Raw genomic sequence first — 22,108 nt, 5'->3', positions numbered from 1 at the left:
CCCTCCCCACCGCCCCGCCTGCAGCAGCATCCTCCCGGGCGGGGAGGAGGCAGAGGCGGCTGTGGGGGGAGGAGGAGGAGGAGGGAGAGGCCCGCCGCCGCGCCAAAAGCCCTGCGGCCGCGCTCCGGCACCGCGGGTGCCCCGTCCCCTGCCGCCTCCCGCATGGATGCGTGAGGGTCACCGGGTCCCGCCTGCCGCGGCCCTTGGCTCCTTGTTGGCGGGGTGTCGGGGCGCGGGCGGGGAGGTGGCCTCCTGGGGTGCCGAGAGGCGGGGAGCATGAGTGTGAGCGTCCTTGGAGAACATGGAGGTTTTCTACAAGAAGGGGGTGAGCGGGAGTGAGGGGTCGGTGAGGAGCAGGGGGGACACCTGCGCGCTGGAGGGGACGAGGGATGGCCCCCCTGGCAGGAGCCGGCCTGAAGGCTGGAAGGATGGAGGGAGGCACCTGGAGGAGGATGGAAGGCACCAACCAGTACTGGTGGTGATGGTGGATGGGTCTTGGAGCCCAGACTTTTGCTGCTGCAGCAGTATGAAAATGATGTTTCACCCCGCCCTATACTTCCTTTCATTCCGTCCACTGACCTTCTACCAGTTGTTTGGTTTTTTTCTTCTCTGCTTGCGTTTTTCTTTAGAAAAAAGAAAGCAGATCGATTCTGGGTAGAAAGGAAGGCTTGAGGTGAAGATGAGGAAGTGAGCAGTACAAAGGCACGGCAGGCAGGCGGGGAAGGCACAGCGGCCTTGGTGAAGGTAGGCACCGTGGAATGGAAAGTGAACTGGTTGAATTTTCACTCTGTGCGTAACTTGCAACAACTTCAATCTTAGCACATGCTGAATAAAAATATCCAACTTTCTTACACCGCATGAATCAAGGAGAGATTTATCAGCAGAGGTATGAAGTTACCCTGCCTAGCTGATTCGCGTTTCCCTCATACTTCTGAGAAAGCTGTGATGCAAACTATTTCTATTTATCAAAAGCAATTTGTATTGGGAATGTCTCATTATTGTTGGTGGTATGCTTAACTAATAATTTCCATAATGTTTTCCAATTATGTGTAAAAACGATCCCATAAACAATAGATTTTGCATCTAGTGATTGAATACTATTTGCAACTCAGTAAAAATGAACTTACCTTCCCTAGTTGGGAACTAAACTTTTTTTAGGCTAAGTACTAAGAAGAGGAAGAATTTACACTTTCTGCTGCCGGATATCATGAGTGATGCTTTTATTTAGTAAATTAACTAATAATGTTATCACATGACTGAATACTTAATTGAAACAGGAAAAGGTCATTCCTGGATCCCTTTGAATTCTGCGTACAGTTAATGATGAGCTTAGATCTGTAATCATGTTCTCAATCATTTGATGCCTCTAATTTTACCATAGGAAAGGTACCATCCAGCTTTCAATGTCCACCAAAGATATCATCAGATATTTACATCTTCTTATAATCCCTTGAGGAATTTGCAGTTCCTCAAGTACCATGTAAAATCCCACATCGGTAACCATTCCGTAGCAATATTTTCCTTTTCTTCAGACTTTCTGCAAACTAGCAATCTACATTCAGAATAGATGGACTAGGATAGGCCTAGGATTTACTGCAGCTCTTGTAAACAGGGTATATTTTACTCGAGTGCTTGTAATCACCTCTGAAATCTTTTTTATTAAGTTTATTGGAACTTAAAACAACCGTCTTTAAATTCCACATTGGTTTAATTTTCAAAGTGCAGATGTTTCCAGCTTCAAAACTGTAGAAGCAATTCCACTTCCAGTGTAGGATTTCCCTTTTGCTTCTGGGTGCAAATGACAAAAATATGATACAAGAAAGGCTTACTAATTTTTGCTATTTATTTTAAACACAAGAAACCACTGGTGGACACAAGGTTTGCGGTTTAGCTGTTTTAAGATTGAGCTACGTTGGAGGGGAACTTATCATTCTCTAAGCAGAGTTATGGGCCTACACACAGGCAGAGAAAGCCTCATTTGCTGGTGAGACTCTCAGCATATCTGTGCTTGTGACTCAGGAGATTTGAGGACAGAGAGAAACAAGCTAAGTGAAAAGCAAGAAATGCCAGCATGAGAAAAAACATTACCCTAAAGCAAAGCTGAGATGCTGATGTGGAAAACCTCTGCCTTGTCAAAACTTTAGATAAAAAAAAATATACAAGCTGAGAAAAATGAGTGTACACTATTTGGAAGAGAATGTTTTAGGTAGCAGTTATGCCAATTTTATTTTTCTGCTAGGTTTTAGCATCTTGTTGCTTGCATAGAGATTTTAAATATAATACCTCTTTCTATAGTTTTGTTGGAAGTAAACATATGAAATAAGCCAATGAATAAAAAATACTTTTACACCTCTTCTAACTTTTGAATAACTGCAATCTGAGTTAATAGTGTAAGTTCTTTAAAACTACCTTCTGCCCTGAACTATTTGTATTCTTTAGATAGATGGTGTGCCATTCAGTAATAGGCGAAATTTAGGAATAACATTCCTGTAACTAGAATGAAGTAGCCAAGCACATACCAAAATAGGAATAAATATGAGTCAGTGTACACCAGTAAATTTGAATGGGAACAGTGGTAAGTGAATGTCATTATTACTGGTTAAAAATCATTCTCAGGTTCATAGTCCAGCACTTGAACTTCCAGGACAGAACCATTTAGTGTTTGGAATTCTCCATAAAATCTGTTGCCTCAACAAAAAACCAACAGTTTCTTGTTAAATGGGCCTCTTGTATGCAAGTATTGTTAATATTCTCAGTGTATATAAATGACACTTTTTCACATGGTGGTTAAATGTGAAATTAGATAATATTGCATATCTTGCACCTTTTGAATTTGTCAATATTGTTAATGTTCTGTCTTTGTCTTGGCATTAGCTCTGCACTAAATTTTAGTTTAAGCTATTGCAATTCAAAATACTGTGGATTTTAAGTTGCATCAGTAATTATCAACTATAGCTATTTGACCAATCTGCTACATCTGTATTATGATGACCTAAGTCTCTGGACGATTGCTTTACACAAATACTTTTTTTTTTTTTTTTTACAGATTTTAAACTTGGATTTGAGGCACAGTAAGCATGTGGATGCTATACACAAAAAACCTCAAAAAGTCAGGTATAGCAAGTTGTCAATATATAGCAGGTTGTCAATAGCAAATCTAGTTTTGTGCTTAAACAGCATGGTGATTGTTCTAAGGATCATGCTCAGCCTGAATTTTGATCCTGTGTTAGTTTCAAACTCTGTTAGCAGTTGAAGAAAATACGCTTGACTTTTAATATAATTTGTCAATGCCTATTGTCAATGCCAACCTCAGTTTTAGACAGCATCACTTGATAGTGTGCTGTCAAAATAGATTTAGGTTTTCCACGTTGGGTTGCCATTTATATTTTTCGTTTCAGCATTTAACTTAGTTCAAATTAACCCCCAGCCCAAGTTTTTAGCACCCCTCCACTCACTCTTCAAACCTGCTCATCATTTTGTCTGTCTGTATGTGTGTGGCAGGTTTGCAGTTACTCCAGACAGAAATCCTCGCTAGTTCTGAAACTCCAGTTCTGGACAACTGAATAGCTTTTCAGCTTCTTAAAATAAGTGCAAATGATTGTGATCACATTTCCTAGTGCATTAATGGGACATGCTGTGTGGAAGATAGTGAACAATCTTGGAGTTTTATCTGACTTAACTGATCTTTCCAAAATGTGAAAGTTTCAGGCAGGATGACATTTGAGTCTTAGCCTACAGTGCTTCTCAATGTAGAACAACCTTATGACACAAGCAGACTACCTTGGACAAACAAATGAGCATAATATTTGTATTCCTAAGTGTTCTTACCAAATCTACAAAAAATACTGTAGACTTCAATGTGATTCGTTCATGAATGATGTGCTACGACCACCACATTAGCATGTCTTGGATCAGGTGAGAAGCCACTGTAATTTTAGAAATACCATGCAATGGCTATGTAGTAAGTGAGCTGTTGAGGTATTGCTAACTACTGTGAGCAGTTTTAAGCCACAGTAGTTGCTCCTTCGTGTTGCAGTAATGATGGAGTCCTGGCTATACTTCTTCAGTATTTTACATATCTCTAAATATTTTCTAAAATATTAACAGATATAGGAGATTTGGCTTTATCAAAGGACACTTCTGTTGCCATGTTTTCAAAAATGTGGGTTGTCTGTTACACTGTGTATAATTTCATTGCAGTATTTGAGAGTCTTTTGAGAAGATCATTGAAACATTTTTACAATTTCACACAGACATTACTAACAACTAGGTGACATAAGATGAAAAACCAGTTGAAAAATCCCGCGATTCAACTATTCGACCATAGTGGCAGGGCAAGGAGGTATCTGGGATTAGCTACTAAACTCATACTCACCCTCACTTTCTCTGTTTTTGGATGGAAAGTGCATGAAGGTTTCAGTGCATAGGATTTTTGTAGCTCTAGAAGGGCACTGCAGGAGAAGGTGGTCATAGCCGTTGACTGTTGCATATAATTGCAGTATGCTAATAATCTCTCAGCTGTGGTCTTGTGTGACCTTGCCACATGAATATAAGAGAGCAAGTCAGTGGCTGATGTTATTCTTGCCATCATTGCTGTGTGTATCACGCTGAGAAAGGAGTGTTTTCAAAGCGAAATCTTGCCTTCAGGCTTTGTCCCTTAAATATATATATTTAGGTAACTGGCAGCTGATCTAAGAGTTTGCAGCGTGCTTCATTCTGGAAGGGAATGAGAAATGAAATCCTGGAAGGTGTGAGCTATTGTAGAAATCTGTCCAAAATAAATGTGCCATTCTGTCACCTATTGAAGAAAAAAATTATCGTAGATACTTCCAAATGTGAAACAGGGGCATCTTATTGAGTGATAAAACGTAACGTTGGAATGGTATGCAAATTACAGATGTCCAGAGCACCACAAGGTTTGTTACAGGTAAAAAATATATTAAGTTAGAATCCAAAGCAAGCAGAATACTCATATATAAAGTCATATTTTAACAGTTAATATCTAAAATAGGTAATTATACTATTTGTGAAAATGTGGAAAATGAAGATACCATTCTCATAATGGAGTCATTCTCTGTATCTTTGACAATCACCAAAATTAGGTTAATGACAGCAATATAGAAAGCTAGCAGCCACCCAGCTGCATCTTATTTTCTGGAATATAAAACAACAGATATAATAACTACCAGAATTTATGTCTGTACAAATCAAATTTCAAGACACCAAAATTTTAAAATGATATGATTGTGTGGGTTGAGAATGAGGCTAAGGCTAAGGAGCTAAGAAAGCCCCCAGCAAATGCACAGCAACTGGAAAAATAAAATAGGCTATGCAAACATTAGCCACAACTGCAAAACTCTGGAAGAAAGCCTGGACAAAGCTAAAATGTGAACTCTGTAACATATACATTGAAGTCTCAACTACAATTTTCAAGAAGCTATCATTCCTGGGTTTTTTTATATTTTTCAAAAAGCCTCATGATCAAATAATTATAAATCACTTCTGACCGTTTTCAACTTAAAACTTTTATTTAAATGTAGCCTGTTTGGTTAGCAACTCTGGTGGTCTATTCATGGAATTAAAAATACACTTTGTCTCCAACAGTAGCAGAAGGATTAAATAAAAAAAAAAAAGTAAAAATGTTTTATATAAGTTGCCAATTTTCAATGATTTTGTTAAAATGAACATGTTAAGGAACTTAAGCTGAATGGGACAGAATGACTGACAAGTCACCGTGACTTCTTATTGCAACAACATGCCGGCTGCTCTTAGAAGCTGGTGTCTGGTCAGGATTCTGAAGGAGATTTTCCCTTATCCCTTGGGACATGAATTATCCCTTTGGACATAGTGAGCATGGGTTTGCTGACTGGTTGTACCTGGTTCTGTGTTCCAGAGACATTTAGGCAGGTACCTCATTCTCCTCAGTGTGGGGAAAATCAAAGTCTTAGATGTGTCCAGAGATTATTCAGTTCCAGGAACACTGTAAATCGAGGATTTGGCTAGTTAGGTTTCGGAATGCTTATTTAAAATTTAAATTTCACTAAATTGAAGGTTTAGGTATAGTTAATGGAACAATGCATTGACCGTCATTTCTTCAGCAGAATAAATTAAATAAGTACCTTATTTTATTCAGAGAAGAAAGAAATAATATTCAAAATATTGTTCACATAGATACAAAGTATCATGTGAAGTGTAGGTGTATGAATTTTGTTTTTGAAAATAATACATAATGTACTGCTTATTAAGGAATGATTCCATGAGTTATGTTCATCTGTACAAGACATTTTGAGAATCTGAGAAATTATATTCTCTAATTTCAGAAGACTGATATGCTTGCCATAAAATCTTAAGATAATACCAATAAAATCATACCCAGAAGAAGTACTTTCTGAACTTCAAAACTCAGTTACATCCAAAACTCACCGAGACTAGAAGAAAATGGTTGTAGCAGCTCAAAACTGTGCATGAATAAAAAATAGTTTCCTCTCATGATGTGTTGTGTCTGAGATGACACATTTTCCAGAAAATTCTTGGGGATGTATTTTTTAAATAAACTAATACTTTTATGACAAAATGCAGCACGTAGGGACTATTATCTCAATTACTGTAATTCAGAATATCACGTAAATAATGGAATGTAATATTCAGACAAAAGAAGGGGGGGTATTTTCAGAAATCCCCAGAAGACTCTTTTACAGATTGAATCAATGATAAATTAATTTTTGTGACAGCAAGGAATAAATAGCATAGGATGTTAAATTGCAAACCATGCACAAGAGATTTTTAAATGCATTTAGGCAAGTAAATGTGCATTTGTACAGAGTGTTCTACGTGGCCATCCAGGACATGGGGAAAAGAACAGATCCTCTGCTTGGGCAAACAGAAGAAGAAAGATGTCACAGTCATGGGTGTCATTCCTAGGGATGGGCTAAGACAATAATTACTTTGAAAATGAAAAGGCCAGTACTTTTCTTTACAACAGAAATCTGTGTAGATTTGTGTTGCAACACAGCATTCAAAAAATTAAATGTTTAAATAAAAGTCTAATGCTTTCACCTTGCTATTTCAGCTTGAATATTCAGCTTTAACAAATTTAAAACTAAGTTAATATAAACCATTAATATTATCTTTCAGGCCATGCACACATAAGCATCAAATAATTGTCCGATATACATTTGAGCACAGTCAAGCCTGTGGGGAGTGAGGAATTGTGGAGACGCGCTGCTGAGTGAGAGCTCGGCAGGTGTTCTTGCAGTGATGGGAAGGAAGCCTTGAGAATAGTAAAACAATGTCTTGATATGGTATTATTTGTGTGGTATGAAATCTAGTGAGGAAAATAACAGATAATAAATGTTTGGATAACATAGGCGCATGAACACTTCAACGTAGCCAATTGTATTGCTCACAACGGCGCGTGGACAGGCCCCACAGCCTGTCTGTGTAGAGAGCACGGCGCATGATCAAAAGAGAGAAACTATATATGCTGTAAAAATAAAACATTAAACATCTTCGCTTCATCATCACTTGGCAGAGTTCATGCCCTTGGTTGCCACGCAAACCTAGTGATCTATATGTCTTACATGAAGTGACAAAATGGCAGGAAGTTTGTTTGGTTTTTTTAAGGCCCTCTCAAAGTTACTTTTGCTTGTAGAACTAAACTATATACCACATTTTGAGTATTATGGTGAGAACTCAGTTCTGAATGTTATTTTTGTTCAACTCTTGCCTGAAACTGCACATGATACTCAGAATTGTTTCTTACATTTGAGTTAGGTGGACTATTTTAGATCTATACTTTTGCTCTGCTTGAGTAGTTTTTGTCATCTTGCAATGAGGTGAGCCAGAATGAAATCCTAACGTCACTAAAATGTATTCCAAAATTCATGGGTCTAGGATAACATAGGCTAAGTCTATGTTAATCTGTACATTGCATAAACAAAACTGTGGTTTAAAGAAAAGTTGCAAAATATCTGTGGCTATGTTGGTTGTCTCAGTGAGTTTTCAAAGCAAAGCGGTTGAACTATATATTTTAATGTACGACTTCAGATCACAGGCTTCTGGGCTGAGAAAATCACATTTCTAAATTTCTTAATATGTTTCTTAATCTCAGAACTGGCAAGGAGCAATGGCTCCACTCATGTCTGTAATCCTGTTGGTCATTGCTGCCCACAGAAGCAGCAATTCTCTGCTTGCAGCGTAATTACTGGATTATTTCATAATAGTATGAAATCCACGTTAGATTTTGCCCATGTCTTATACATGCTGTTTCATACTTAGTTATTGATAGACAAGGGTGGAAATTACTTTTTTACTCCTGCACAGAATTTTCTTAAAAATCTGTGGTGTAAGGGACTCATGTATTCCATATGCCTCAAGCTGAATACCTTATAAATCAACCACCACTTGATCCTCCTGTGAAAAGACACAAGCAATTCATTTGAAATAATTTCATTTTAATACATTACAATCATAAGGCAAATCTGAGGAAATGCAAGTTTACAGGATATTCACAGAATTAGAATTTAGTTGTTGGCCTTCAATTAAGGTCAGAGGGTGAGGACCAAGATGTGTATTTCATTCACAGGAGGAAAAGAATGGAGGGGACAACTTGAATTAGCAAATCCAGTTCCATGGAATTCTGGTCAGCCTAACAGTATAAACTCATGTGTAAATTTATCATATTCAGCCTTAAAACTACTTATATTTCACCACTATATCTTGTTCAAAAGTTTCTCCAGAACATGTCTCCTGCGATGGTTAGAGATTTTCTTTGAAAATCCAGTCACAGCCTATTCATCATCATTTGCTCTTGTGCCAAAAAGTTCTTAAAACTTCTGTCTTTTTGTTTTATGTATCATCATGTATTTATGGAGAGTAACACTATCTCTTTCTTCCTTTGTTTTGGCAGAGTGTATAAAACTGAGGTCTTTGAGAGCAATGAAAGATAATATAAAGCTATCCTCATGCATATTAGTCATGCACATCATGAAGAGATATTAGCTTGAGTCTTAAAAGCAGCAGGCATGGGATAGTTTACTACAATACTGTAATATTGAAGTGTTATCCCTGGGGAAATTTATTACATCCCTGTGAAAGACTAAGTATCTCATGCACAATACAATACCGATGTAGCACATGTTGTTTCCAGTTATGTATAGGACCAGAACAAAGGTCCACCTGAACAGTATCTGTCACCAGCAGTGCTAAATTGTAGAAGTTTATAGAAGAGCGTTAAGAACAGTGCAGGTGTGATTTCCCATATTATATCAAATGCTTAATAAATGTCAGACAAAATTTCCAACAGTTAAAGTACTAGTTTATCAAAGAAAAATACAAAGCCAATATGTATGAATTATCATTAGTAAACTCATACAGAACTTACCTATTTTTATTTCTTTGACTACCTTTTCTTTCAAATTTGATTGAAAAATCTGTGTATGGCTGAAGTCAAGTGAGTAGTCTCACTGTTTATCCTTAAATATATTTATTTCCAGACATGTTTGTAATCCTTGACTTTAATTTATTAATTTTCAAAAATTGCTAAGAAAATTCTTAAAAACATGTATTACAACATATCAGGCATAGTACTTTTGGTATTCTGGGATGGAAATGATGTGTCTATTTCCTCCTTAAGTGTCTCCAGCTACACAGAAATTGGAGTTTTATTGTTGAGGTTTGCTCCATTTTAATCATTATTAGTAAAGCTCCGTTTGCCACAAGGAGTTGCACCACCAATTTTGGTGAAGACTTAAGCAAGCTCTCATAATTTTTGCATATTTTACTTAAGGATATTCTTTACTTCCTCATTGTGTAAGTCCACAAACTTCCCTAGTAGGTTTCCTAACTTGTTACTATTGGCTCTCTAAAACCAAAAATCTCAGTCACAGAATTACTTAAGCATTCTATTTATGCAGTTGAACTAGCTCAACTGTACCTTTAACTGATTTTCTCCTTTCACTGTCCCCCAAAACAAGTTAACATTAACCTTTTTTTTGCTTCATTAATTATTTGTTAAAAAAAAAAGTATCATATGCCCTGCTTAGGAATAGTTGCTGTTGATAGTAATATTTTCCCTCCAAACGGTCTATAGTTTTTTCCTGTTATGGCACAGGCTTCAGTAGTATTTATCTTGCCAGTAACATTATTTCTTCATATTAGTGTCCTGCTCTGAAGGTTTATGGTAGACGTATGTCATTATTAAAAACCAACAAAAAAAAATCATTCCACCACCACCCCAAAAAATTATTTTAGCTAAAACATATTTTATTCATGCTCAATTCTGATTTAATTTAAGCTTTAAGCAGCAGCTTCCAGGATACTACACATAATTTTTAACTTTGTCTCTTTTCCATATCTTACACCAGCAGTTCTAAGTATTTCATTTAAATTTCAGAGATTTTTGCATTAATGTGAAGATATGTTAGTTATTTTTTTCTTGAGTTCATCCAATTTCCTAGCTGAATTAGGCAATCTTCCTCTGTTTTATATCCCTGACTTGTGCTCTTGTCACTGTCATCACTGTTCATATTTTTTCTTCTAGAATACTGTTCTTCATTTTCTCTGTCTTTTACCACTCCATTTATCAATTTTTTTCTCTTCTTCTTCACTAAGTATAAGTAGATTGATTATCTGAGAAACTCAGATTTTAAAAAAAAATCTGAGGGACCAGCTTTGATCTGAGATACCCGGGCTTACTTGCATGCTTAGAATCGACTCCATCTGCTGAGAAGAGTTCTTTTCCCGCAAATACCTCCCAGAAGTTGGACATCTCCCTTAAATCTTCTGTTCAGCCTCATTATATAGATCTGGATTTCCAAAAAACTGCTGCCTGCGGGCTCCACTTCTGAAGGGTTTATAACCCCAAATACCAATTTAAGTAATCAAAGTGAGTCTTTGCTGCCTCGCTCAAAAGTCCTAAAACTCCATTTGTGGTCAGATTCCTGCTATGAGAACTGCTGGACTATCAGCACTCTTGTGTTCACTGACACTTTTATGAATTTTACCCATGTCTGCTATTTATTCATGGTTTTCAGTGGAAATCAAGATGTTTTTTGGCCAAACATGAAGAGTCGTCAATGTTTTTTCTGCCTTTGAATCCTTTTGAGTCCACAGTCAGTATCTTAAATCTTTATTGTGTCTGAATCTTCTAATGGGCAGGCCTCCTGATTCTTAATTTCTGACCACAAAGACTCAACTCTTTTGATGTTGTAGTGAATATCAGACTTTCCTCAATCTGTTCCACTCCTGTCTAAGGATCATTCTGCCTTGTAGACATTCTCGTTTCCTATGTATCATCCTCTCTTTGCTTTTCATCTGGTTAAATTTTACTACTGAGATGACCTTCCCTCTTGTCTGTGCCACCCTCTCCTATTTTGGTTGAAATGAGGATACACTACTGCTACTGATCTGCAAAGCTACTTTGCAGTTTCTAGCAAATTCCCAGTCCTTCCATCCTCCTGAATGCTGCTACTTTAAAAAAAAATAAAAATCTTTTACCCCTTCTGTATTACTATTGGCTTAATCACTTTTCTGTGTATCTTTTGGACAAGCATTTTGTCTTCTTTGTCTTTCAGTTTCCCTGTATTTCACATAATGTTAATCACACTGGCTGTTGCAAAACCACAATTAATAAGATACTGATTTACATTATACTAATTAATCAAAGGTTTTGGCGGTAAATAATGTCAAAGCCAGTTTACTTATCCAAAAGTTGGTTTTAGTCATTTTACTTTTATTTCATTATTTCCATCAGCCTACAAGGAGAATACTGAAAATAAAGTTTTGATTCAGACACCAGTTTTTTCCTCTAAACTACTGGAAAACTTCAAGTATTGTTAAATACACACATAAAGGATTTGGATTTTAGATTTTATCTATTTGTTTCAGCTATTCTGTTAGCAAGAAGTTGCTCTCTAAAGACTACTAAGTAGTAACACTGATTAATGTAGAGGTGTTTTTTAGTGAGGAAAACCATAAAACTACTCAATCCCTCATGTTTTCATGAAGAAAGGTAGTAGATACAGCTACTTGCTTTTATTTTTAAAGGCCTATTTTATGCTTTAGTATTTTATTCCTTTAAGGGATACTACGTTATTACTTTAACAAAAGGGTTAACATAATGCCATCACAAGGGAAAACAGAATTGGTAACATATTCGACAATTATTTTTCAAAATAAATAGACGCAATTTTTTACCTACTAACATGAGTACAAGTTGTAATATTGGAAGATAAGTTGTATTTTTAAAAACTACTTATTTTAGTAGTTATTTTTTCAGTTTTGTGAATTACAATGAATCATATTCATTGTGGGTTTTTTATATTATATATCTTCAATATGGTTTATTATAATTTGTGAATTAAAAACCAAATACTGGTTTTCAATAGTGCCTTTAAGATCTAGTTTAAATTAGAAATATCAGTAATTCCTTCAAACATCAAACGCTAGCTCACTCTTGAAAATCAGATACTTTCTTCAGTGTTGTGGGTATTTTGTTATAGGAAATACATCATATGTGGGTGTATCACAATTACTTCAAAGGCAGGATTTGTCTAACACAGTGTCAGCCAGCCCAACATTACTGCTACTTACATTCCTCTGGTGGGATGGGATAAATTGCCCTGTGGATACCTGTTTAGTCCAGCAGCTGAAAAGAAGACAAAAACCTAGCTTAATCCAGGCACCTGACTTTGAGGCAGCTGAAAAAATTCCATCCCTCACCCATGCACCTTACGTAGGTACAGGCTTGAGATCCCAAGTCCTTAAATTATTGTCATTATGACAAATATTTTGATGTAAGTTTGAGATTCAAGCTCACTAGTTGTACACTTTGACCATATCCATATTATGAGAATTTATAAAGAGCAAGTATTTTAAAAATGGTGAGGTTAGAATGACATAATTTACTGCTAAACTATGTAAAATGCCTGTTTAAAAATAACAGGATGTAGAAAAATTGGCTGTGTAGACTACTTGCATTTACATATTATTTTGCATTCTATGTATTGAATTAATATGGATATCACATAAAGACTACTATGATTCAACTTGGTCATAAAACTTTTTCAAATCACATTTTTCTGTATATGTGTTTACAAATGCTAGAAATCATTAACTAGTATTTGCTTGAAAATATAGTAAGGGCTATTTTCTGTGTACAGAAAGAAAAATATGCAATATTTACACTAATATTCTTGATGGATGATCTCTTTGTAGACCACTCTAATTTGGTTCCCCTTTACTGCTAGACAAATGGTATATCAAGGAATTTATATTACTTTGGCGATAATTTTCTATGAAAGTATACCTAGACTTTGAAGAGTCATTCTAACAGTGCAGTTAGAAGTTTCAAAATGAGACGCATGCGGCTATACCAGGCTTGTGACTCAAAAGCAAACCTTAAATGCAGTTAGCAGAGGTCCTAGTGCACTTTGTAGGTGCTGGTATGCATGACCAGGGTTTGGAGTTTGGGGAGGTCTTGTTTGGTTGGTTCTTTTTCCTGGAGTTGTTGATTTAGCCTGGTTGCTACTGTATACCTGAGAGCAGTATGGGGTGTTATACTGTGGAACTGAAATTAACTAGTGAGTAGACCATGAGTTTAATTCTCTGTAAATGTGCTTTTCTTATGATACTGCCCGTCTTTCATGGCTCAGGGCTGTGACAGCGGGGACTGATCCTGCGCTCAGTGAAGTCAACAGCAAAATTTCTGTGGTAGGCAACAGAGTTTCCCTGTCCTTGACAATGTGTAAGTACATGCGAACAAAAGCTTCCCTCTGCTGCAGGTATGAACTCGCAAGAAATAACTCCCCAGAGTAAGAGGAGGCGGCAGGAATGTGCGCGGCAGCGGTGTGTGCCTCAGGGCAGACAGGCATGGTACCCCTGAGCAGGGCAGACAGGCATGGTACCCCTGAGCAGGGCAGACAGGCATGGTACCCCTGAGCAGGGCAGACAGGCATGGTACCCTTGAGCGCTGCCGCTTGGTGCATCAGGCTCCCTTCGAGCTGAAATCTCTAAGGAAGCCAGGAGGCAGAATCAGCATTTCGAGCTGCAGGATCCAGCAACTCACCCACAGGTTGAGAAAGTTTGGCAAGCTCCATATCTTTGTTCAGGTGAAGTATAGGATTAAAAAAGCGGAAAGCTTCTTTACAAATGCACATTTTGCTAACAAAAATAGTGTGTCCCAAGTAATGACTCTATTGTGAATATATACAAAGAGACAATTAATGCGGGATTCACATGAAAGCACCACTTAGAAAGCTGATATTCCTGCTCTCTTATCTTTAAAATGCAACGGTCTTACGTGGACATGACAAATGGGGACCACAAGACCCTTCAAAACAAGCCTTGTCTACTTCGTCCTGCTGATACCATTGTTTAATCGATGAAAAGGATGGATTTTGCTATAAAAAATGGAAATATATTATTGATTTCCTAAGGGATCTCAGTGAAAAAGCATGCAAATAATATTATTCTCTTTTACCTATGAAAGTAAACAGATTACACACAATCAAACTTTAGTCTTTAATTATGGGAAATTCTTATTTATATTGGGGGCAGAGAGTAACAGCCAGGTTTATCCAATAGATAAATCCTACAGATTATCCAACAGATAAATACTACTAAATTAAACTGAGTATTTTTCCAGTTGTTTTACAGAGGATTATGTATTTCCACCAACTTTTCATAAATTTGTCAAAAGCTGGAAAAAAAGGTGAATAGAGAACAGAGCTTCTTGCTAAACAAATAAGCTCATTAATAGGCTGCAGGGAGGGAGGATGGTGATTGCTCCGTACTTCGTGATGGCAACTTGAGTGTTGTGTCATTTTGGCAGCCAGACTCATGTGTGCATAATGAATATAGTGCTCATTAGTGAATCGGCCCAAAATGATGCAGCAGTAGCAACTAGGCCTCAGTTCAGCATTTAGTGGAAGAGCCAAGAATGGACTACGCTGAAGAAGGAGATTTAGTTGAGCAAGTCTAATTCTTCAAATATATCTGTACACGTATTCATGCTCCTGTATAAGCATAATGTCTTATATTTCAGTTTTTATTCATCAGTAGAAATTATGTCCTTATTTGGGGATTTTCACAAACTGAGAGAATCTTCCAGTCATTGGCATTTCTCTATTTTCCTTATCTCTTTGATAATGATAACACTGCTTTACGTGACAAGATTACAGACATTTAATAGGTAAAAAAGATTATTGTTGAAAACAAAAATTTAAAGACAAAGCTTTAAAAATCTTGGATAATTTGAATCTCTCTCATTATTTTAGCCTAATTACTGTCTGTACCAGTAGAATATTTATGTCTCTGAGAATTTAGTCTTGTATTTAAAAGAGCAAATTGTCAGTTGTATAAATTCACTAGGCCAGCTCCTTAATTCATGGAGTTTGAGTTTGGCTTGAGTTCCAGTGCAGTACAGACTTGAAGGCTTGGCCTATTCAGTTAAAAACTTAAATGGGGTTAGAGGAGGGAAGGGTGATTTCAGCCATTTTAGCTTTGTTTATTTAGAAATTTTAGAAAAAAAAAAAAACCAACCAGGTGTTCTTACTTTCTCTTTACAGTGGTTTAGAAGATTTTATGTTTGGTTTCTTCTGTAGAATTTCCTCTCTTGTATCTGAGATAAAAGACTGGAATCTTTTCAATATCATGTCCTTCGATGTGAGAAATAGAAGGATTACAAATCAGAGAATTCCTGCGTACGGAATCTATTAAATCCCTTGGAAAAAATGTGTAAATGAATTTGGATGCACCACTGTGAAACCCAAACTAAAACAGCTTGTGTTCTAAGAAGAAAAAAGAGAGAGCTCTTACTACCTCGCTCCAGCCAAAGGATGATAGCTATTATGTGCAGAGTGCCTGATGTGGAAGATTTAGCTGTAGTTTTTACACAGATTAGCTGATAAAGGGAAAAACAAAAAGGAAAATTAGTAGATGCGAATTCATAATGTGAGAGGCTGGTAAAAAAATCCTGAGAGTACATTTAAAGAAAGGTTATAATTCTACAAATACATTTAGAAATTTAGTATCTTTGAAAATTATGAACTGTATGTGCCTTTGAATTAATTAATATTTTTATTATTAATTAATTAAGCCTTTGAATACATTAATATTGCTATCAAATGCTTATGTATAAAATAAACCACCTGTGGCTCAAATTCAAATTCATCAAAAGAAATGGGTTAGTAATCTAGCATGTTGTGTTTTAATTTAGCAAACAGCCTTTGTTTGTTTTATGATTGGTAAAAGAAAGAGTATGACTGTACCTTTGGGATACTTAAATGGCTAATGATTATATTACTCATCATCATACTCCTTGCTTTTTACTCCTCATTGTAAGTCTGGCAGTGATGAGATCTATTATCCTACAAAAGATGGACTAATGTGAAAACAGCTTCAAAAGTTAACTCTTGTTGGTGGCAGGTGTTCTTATCAGATAATACTTATATTGGAGCTCGCATATATATATATAAAATAGTACATACATAAACTGTTCACATATATGTACACCTGTATAAATGCATTTGGCTATATATACATGGATATCTATGTGTGTGTGTGTATACATACATGCACTCACCTATAGATAAACCATATATCACAGGCAGAGACAGGGAGAGGCAGATTCATATCCATCTGTCAGGTGCACCAACACCCACAACTCTTTGAATTGCTTGTCTGTGAAGACTAGGACTGACAAGGTGCTGTTGCTAAGCTCAAGATGGATTTGCTGCAGAAATCAGGTGGAGGCATACGATGGTCAGGAGATCAGTGAGGGTTAGTAGCGTGGACAATGGAGAGAGTTAGTCCATGGGTGGCATCAGATTTGAAACTCGATGTCTCCCTCTGGATGAGCATCTTTCTACCCATAACTGTGGGGATCATGAAGAGATCCTGGAAGGAGGGCATCAGAGTAAAGTAGCACCTTGCTCATTCTGCGTGTTTAGAAATGCTGTACGCTTTCAGTGTCTGTGTGAGTGCCTTCTTGTACAACTTAAAAACAGGTCAAAATAGAGTGATGGTAAAACAGCGTGAGGAAAATCTACTTAATTGATATATTTGCATCTTTTATTTTCCTGGCTTAATTGAGCAGCTAATGCCAGTTTCTAGGGCATATATTTTGGATGACATTATATCTGTTGTATGTAATCAGGAGAATGATATCCTGCCAGCTTCCCAGTCATAAGCCATAAATGTTGTCTTCTGGCTACACAAAAATCAAGTTTAAAATGTTGTCATAACTTGCAAATATGCAGAAATTATTTACTTTCTGCATCTTGTGAGACTAGGTATAAACTTTACCATTTATTGTTTTATTATTCACTTCTTTTCCTGTGGAGTAGAAGAAAGTCTTCCTGAAAGCTATTGGGATGAGGATCAGTGCCAAATGAAATCTGAAGTAAAATTGTCCGAAACAAACAGCAAAGTTATACATTCCTCTGGCATGTTTTGGTATATAGATTATAATCATTTCCCTTAGGATATAATTCTATTCTCCTGACAATAGGTATTTGCTTCTGGCTATGATTTTCAAAAGCGTGTAAGTTACTTCAAAGCACAATTTTTATCAGTTTGAAATGGAGCCATGCCTCTGAATTATGGAGGTACTTTAAAATTGCTTTCCTTTCACTTTAGTAAAGTGCACTCATATTCTGTAATATATGAACATAGATTACTTTTCATCTTTCAACCATTTCTGGGTATGAGAAAATATATCCTTTTTTTGATACTACACATTCCTTGCTTTATTACCTGAGAAACAAATTTTTTGGCTGATATATCATTTTAGGATAATAACATAGAGAGAACTCCTACTCTTATCCCATTGGGGAAAATATACTTTTTGTGACATCTCAGATAAAACCCTGATGACAGTAAAATAAAACCACTTGATTAAATGATTGAATTGTCCAAGAAGCAAAAAGCAGATGCATATATTATTTAAAGCGAGCACAGATTTCTGACCACAGTAATTTCCGAACTTGCTTTTATCATGAAAATTAATTTCAATGAAAATTCAGTATTCAGGATGTGGGGAGTAGGACACATTTTATATGTCAACTTAAATAGATGACCTTTTCGTAGTACCTAATTCTGTCATTTTTTCTTCTGTCTTATTTCTAAGATGACCGTTGAGTTATGAAGTGGAAAGACCTACTGCCACTACTGCCTATGCTGAACAAATGGACAACGAGGGAGTATCTCAGGGCTGCAACTCTTTGGGATGGAGCAAGTCAATCCACAACTCGATTGGTGGGCCTTGGAAGCATGGACACTGGGCAAAGGAGATTGTCTCCTTGGTACTCTCCAATGAACCAGATACTGCTAAAAGCCTAGTCTTACTCTCTGTTTTGAGTGACAGTATTGGAGGAGTAGAAAAGCAGCAACAAATTGGATACATCATACTTCAGGTAACTAGGCAGGAGGTCCAGAATTTTATTTTCAGCTGCCAGGTTCAAGATCCTGGACAAAGGCTCTGGCAGGGTACACCCATTCTGCAGTGCCACAGTAACAAGTACAAAGTCCTCTTCCTGGTACCAAGGAAGGTCACCTTCCTCACCTAAGTCTCATAGCAGTTGTTCAGTGATCAGGTAAATTCAGGAGTGCTTTGATCATAGCATAGATAGGCAAGCAATTCCTGTGTTTCTGTGTATTTCCCATCTTGGCACCCCAAAGTTATTACCAGACTGACAGCTATTCGAGATCTTCCTTTCCTTTGCCTCCTTTTCCAAATAATCTGGTATTTCTGCTCTGGATATGGCTATAAACTCACTCAAAAGCAAACAAGGTAAAATCATTTAAAAAAAAATAGTCTTTAATGAAAATCAGTTTTCCATTTAACAAACTTTGAATTCTGCATTTTTTTTTTGTTGCTGTAAATCGTAAGCCAGCATGTATGTGTGAATGTTGTCATATATTTAAGTACTGAGTCTGATACTCAGACACTCATCCCTCATTCAGTTTTTCAGACTGCAAATCATTTGGGACAAGAAAACTTATTTGTTTATGCAGTGTGGAACACAATGGACCTTCTATACTCCAAACTCATCTAAACATGACACAATGACTTAAAATAGAATCTAGCTTTAAATTTATGATCTTGCATTGTAATATATGGGAAATAAATTTGAATGCTGGAGCTTTTTTCATACGAAAAGTTCAGAAAATTTGGGCTGTACTAATACAGAACAAAACCAGTTTGAAACCTTGAAAGTGACTGCGAAAAAGAATTTCTCTCCTGTGCACTCCAGAAAGGAACTGATTCTTGGCTTAGGTGATTTCAAACATATAGGTGTATTTCCTCATGACAAGGACACCTGCAGGGAGAAGATAATCACTAAAAAATTGGTTTGAAGGTTCTACCTACTCAGAAATGTTCACAAAACAATGTTTATTTAAATAATATCAATCCACAAGCAGAAAAGTGAAATCCATCCATTTCAAAAATATGGGAAGCTTAGACTTCATTAGCGGTTACGAATTGTTTTACATCAGGCCTAATTAAGCCTGAAAACAGAATAAAAACCATTACTCAGAAAGTGTTTATTGGCCAAAAATTTCAAACAGAGATGTATATTCTTTTCCTCCAAAACCCACTGATACTTAAACACATGTAGAGGCAGAGAAAAACCCCTATGCCATGGCTGTGCATTTAGGTAGCAATAAGAAGTGGAGATAATTGAATCCATTACCAGACGATCACTGCTATAATGGAGGTGGCAAAATACAAGACATTTTCAGGTATTAATGAGCATGGAGAGAAAGAGTGTCTTTTAAAGAGGGAGGAGAAGAACCATCAGCAAAAGATAAAAGCAGTAATGTGGACTCGATATTTACTCACTGAAGTTTGTCACCTAAAACATGTATTTCATTAAAGCTCTATTTTAGTGGAATACTTCTCCTCAAGTCCAGCAATTTTAAACTTTTATGAAAAATCTCAGAGTGCATCTAAATTAATATTTCATTTCGCTTTGGATTATTATCTTTTTCCTGCTTTAACAACTTGTTAGGAATATTTCATTATGTTCAAAGTTCAGGCCAACATCACATGTTCCTCTGCATGTCTTAGCCTGGCTGAAAGAGCTTTTTGTCTTTACATTTTTTTCTCCTGCCAAGTGATTAATTCAGTTTAGCCATTTGCTCCTCCTTTCTGTAACTGAAGGTTTGTTTATATTTGGCTGGCGCTGTGCATTTTGGTAGCTAGAATAAACTGGTTTCTAATAGAGCTCCATTAGTACCAGCAGAAAACCAGATGGATGCCTATTCGTCCTGTCTCATCCTCCTCTCTTTCATTCTCTTTTCTCTACTTATTACACAGTTTCTTTTTCAAAGACCTATCTTGATGTTCAACCCCTTTTCTAACTTGGTCCATGAAATTCAGAAAAAGTTCAGATCTGCTAACTGCAGGATACTAAAAGCATGTTGAGAAATGATGCCCAAAATGTTACTAGAATTAAATTTACAGGTTTAAGGAGGTTAAAGGGAGGGCCTTAAATCTGAGCCTAGAAAAAAAAAAACCACCATGTCATCCTGAAGTTTTGACACTAGTTTAACATTATAGAAATTCTACTTTATAGCTTTCCCTTTTAGGAAACATATTTAGATACTAAAGGTGCTAATGAGCTATACAGCTACTACATACACACAGGTATAGGGTACTACAAAGTTTCCCTTTAGTAACAGAATTTCAGGATCAAGAAATGTATTCTTTAGACATCTACTTCAAACTATTTCAAGCACTGAAGAGCAATCAAAAGGAAATTATGAATCTGCTGTCCTCCTCCTTCTTGTTATTGCTGTTACTTAGCAGAATTTCATGAATTGTAAAGGTGGTTGAAGGGAGAAGGATGCATCATGTGAAAATACAGATAAAGTAAATCTTGCAGTAGAGAACTTATAACCTAATTACAAAGCATGCACCCTTGGATCAGAGAAGCAGCACACTTTTCTTCCTCATGACTTTAGGCTGATTTGCATATTGCCCCATGACTCACGGCCGCGCAGCGGCCTGTGTGAAGATCAGCGTGCCCACAGTCACCCACGGCATGAAACCTGCAGGCAATTGTACCGAGCAGGAGTGGGGCAATTGTTGTGACTCGCCTGCCTCCAGCAGTGAGTCTGCGGTTGTAGGCTGTGCCTCTGTTTACACACAGGTTCATACACACACACACAGAGGCCTGCACCCCTTCTCTTACTCGGAGAGGTTTCCATACCAAGATGATGATAGTAAATACGAAAAACAAACATCAATATACAACCTAATGTGTGCCCCTTCTAGCCCATTTACAACATGCCAGCACTCACTCGGAGTAGTTTTGTTTAGCAGTGAAGGGAAACAATTGAAGAGAAACCTCAAAGCATAATTAAGAAATAACATAGACTTTTTCTTTAGTTATCGTTGACATATTTTCTTCACAAGTCTCCATTCAACTTTAATGAAGCTTTGCTTTGAGCTCCTGAAACTGGAACAGTGGGGTTTTTTCTTCTCGTACTACAAAATTTACCTTGCAGATTAAAAAAAAAGAAAAAACAGAAAAGAAGTCATAGAGCTATAATCAGCGGATCATAGAGTGAAAGGATTATGAGTTTTATACTGGCTAAAAAAAAATCTTTGAATTCATTATCTTTTTATGAGTTTCACATACATATGAAATATCAAATTAATAGGGCCTTATTCCATTCATATTTAGAGTTAGAGGAGTCTTAAGTGAGCAAATGTAACTCATGCTCAATTTAAGAGCTATTCAAACTAGCAAGATGTTGCAAAGTGATTAAGGACTAGGCCCAGAAAGCTTCACCAGCTTTAATAGTTTAATATAAACTGTCGGTTTGTGGAGGCTAACATATATTGAATAAGATGAATAACATTCCAGAGAAAATAAAACATCCCTTTGCATGGAAATATGCTGTCTTCAAATTCCTTTATATATCTCTGATACAAGCACTATAATTTCCAATCCTTCCTTTCAAGGTAGGATAACAAAGCCTCTTGCTCATTATACGCTTCTGTGCTGGAGATGCAATAGAAACAAGAAGTCTGTCAAACGTAGAAGCAGTTACAGCTCTGAAAGATCAAAGAACAGGTGAAAAAGTAATAAGGGACACA

At 36.7% G+C, this 22,108-nt stretch overlaps 1 long non-coding RNA gene across 1 annotated transcript; it reads left to right on the top strand.

The window, feature by feature from the left end:
• The first annotated feature begins 405 nt into the window (after positions 1-405).
• On the top strand, positions 406-21,675 carry LOC106901128. Its single transcript, XR_001414248.1, has 3 exons — positions 406-744; positions 3,047-3,114; positions 18,128-21,675. It is a non-coding gene; the product is annotated as an uncharacterized LOC106901128 (long non-coding RNA).
• Positions 21,676-22,108: the final 433 nt, after the last annotated feature.

Source organism: Calidris pugnax, unplaced genomic scaffold, assembly GCF_001431845.1.
Source record: "Calidris pugnax isolate Ruff unplaced genomic scaffold, ASM143184v1 scaffold44, whole genome shotgun sequence".
NCBI lineage: Eukaryota > Metazoa > Chordata > Aves > Charadriiformes > Scolopacidae > Calidris > Calidris pugnax.
Note: the sequence above shows the minus strand (reverse complement) of the source record. Positions and strands in the feature narration are given on the sequence as shown.